Consider the following 460-nt stretch of genomic DNA (forward strand, 5'->3'; position numbering starts at 1 on the left):
CACCGGGCCCCATCGGGGACCTGCCTGTGCCATACACGGCACCCTGTGAGACTGCGGCTGTGTCACTGTAGTTTACCCCCCGGTTCTCCTCCTTCACCCTTCTCTCCGCTGCGCTCTTCTCCCCCACGCGTTGTTGTGAAGCTCCACATTCCTTTCCTCACAGTCATTTCCATTTTCCAGCCCTGGGCTTTGCTTCCAGTCTCTCCTCCGCTTCCTTTGCTCAAATGACCAGTAACAAAACAATTCGGGATGCTCTGTCAGACCCTACGGTTGGGGTCGCAGCGAGGCTCGGAGGGACAGAGGCATTTGTGCCTCTCTGTTATTTGCTTCAGGAATACGTCACTGGTCTGGTGACACTCGGTTGGCATTTTGTTTTCTGTGAGGCTTAACCCCACTCAGTGTGTCCCTCCAGAATGTCACTGGATTCTGCAGCCGTCGCAGGTGTCACACGGACGCTCGT

This window comes from Buceros rhinoceros, unplaced genomic scaffold (assembly GCF_000710305.1).
Source record: "Buceros rhinoceros silvestris isolate BGI_N320 unplaced genomic scaffold, ASM71030v1 scaffold30528, whole genome shotgun sequence".
Taxonomy (NCBI): domain Eukaryota; kingdom Metazoa; phylum Chordata; class Aves; order Bucerotiformes; family Bucerotidae; genus Buceros; species Buceros rhinoceros.